The sequence below is a fragment of the Nannospalax galili genome, unplaced genomic scaffold (genome assembly GCF_000622305.1).
Source record: "Nannospalax galili isolate Female #2095 unplaced genomic scaffold, S.galili_v1.0 scaffold544, whole genome shotgun sequence".
Classification (NCBI taxonomy): domain Eukaryota; kingdom Metazoa; phylum Chordata; class Mammalia; order Rodentia; family Spalacidae; genus Nannospalax; species Nannospalax galili.
In genome coordinates this window covers 263,403-265,447 of record NW_008350320.1, presented here as the reverse complement: position 1 = coordinate 265,447, position 2,045 = coordinate 263,403, and positions in this window count along the sequence as shown.

The window sequence follows — 2,045 nt, the reverse complement described above, 5'->3', positions numbered from 1 at the left end:
AGAAAGGTTTGAGTAAAATACCCCAAATTTATATTGTTTGTCTTTCTCCCAGCTTTCCTTGAATGACTATAACCTATTATCAGGGTAATTGTGCTTTTTAAAAAAGAATACATGACCATAGTCTTTGGGAATTATTAGACCCCAGCTCTGAGTACAGCCTAATCCCAACAGACCAAATATGCCAGCATAATTTACCCATAAGATTTGGGGCTTAAGGAAGTCAAGTGAGCAAGGAGTTTCAGCTCAACTCCTTCTCAGAATGGGGCCGGTGTGTCCCTCAATCCATCTGGTGGTCATTTTCCCTGTTCTAGAATACATAACTGGAATAGACATATTCGACAACGAGAACAATCCCAAAATTTGTTCCATGACTTGTCAGTGAGGGCAGTTATCATGGGAAAGGCAAGTGGAAGCCACTAGAATTACTTCTTCCTAGGAAAACGGTAAGCCTTAAATAATAGCCATCTCTGGGGGAATGCAGAGATAAATGCCTCCAGCTACCACTTAAAAGTTGCAGGGGCAGAGATTCTGTTCAGAGATGATTATGGTTAGGAAAGCACACGTCTGGGTATCTGTGAGGACTTTTCCAGAGAGGATGGAGAGGTGAGAGTGAAAGAGAGAGGCAAAGGACCTGCCCTAAATGTCGGTGACACCATCCAATGGGTAGGTAGGGTCTGGATGGAATCAAAGTAGGGAAACAAGACACCCATGTGTACACAAAGTCTGCTGTTCCTGAGCAAGGATTTCTGTTGCTGCTGCCATCACTGGTGGACATCAAATTCCAGCTTCTTCAGCTCTTCAGTGGGAGACTAACCAGTGGCTCCCAGGGAGCTTCAAGGCCTTCAGCCTTGACCTTGGTCATTGGTCCTCCTTGTTCTGAGGTGTCTAGCTTCTTCGACTGAGCAACTAGCAGGTCCTCTGGCTCTTCAGAATGAAGATGCAGACAGCTATTGTTGGATTACCCAGCCTCCAGTTATAACCCTATCTAATAAATCTCCTTCTACAATTACATGGAATTCATAACTATACATACATAATATATAACTACACACATATAAGATATAAACATTATATATAGACATAAATTCTTTTGGTTTCTATTCCTCTAGAGAACCTTGATCAACCCACATGGCAATTTATAAGAACAATTTATTTTCACAGTTTTAGAGAGTTGACATCTTGAATTTTATAAGATTAAAGTACTGATAGTTTTGGGGTTGGACCCACTCTCTGTCCTTAAGCTGATGCCTTGCAGTTTGCATCCTCTAGAGGAAACAGCTTCTGTGTCTTCAGACATTAATCTATTCATGAGGGAGGAATCTTCATTGCCTAATCACCTCCCAGAAACTCTACCTCTTAGCATTGTTACTTTAAGTTTTAACACAAATTTTAGAGGAAACACAAATATTTAAATTGAAGCATGTGGGGCTGGAGAGATTGCTCAGTGGTTAAAAGCACTGACTGCTTTTGCAGAGGACCTGGGTTCGATTCCCAACACAGGTGCACTCACATACGTGTAGGCAATACACTCATAAACATCAAAATAAAAAATAATAAATAAAATATTTTTAAACTGTAGCATGTAGGCTTGATCTATAGCTATTCTACGTGAGACCAATGAATTTCCCAGACACTGAGTTAGTGCCACACAGTCTCCTTTAGAGATTTCATTAAAGGGTAGTAGAAAAGAGAAATTCTCACAGTGAGCACAAGTTCTAGGAGACTACCAGGCTATTAAACTTCGATGGAAAGACAAACAGTCAAACATGTAACTTTATCTCTATACATGGGCTATGACCTACGGTTAACTAGATCATCAGAGAATTGAAGAAACAAAATTTTAAAGTTGGTGACAGGGCAATTTGTATCTCATATAACTACATATCTTTGAGCAGGCAGAAAGCTGAATATATTTATGTTCCAAAGGAAGGACATCTAAGTCTGACCTGAGATGAATAGGTTTTTAGTGATGATGTGGATCATATGACCTGTTCTGTGGTGACTTGGACCATTGTCCCCAAAAAGCACAATTCTACTGGAAGATT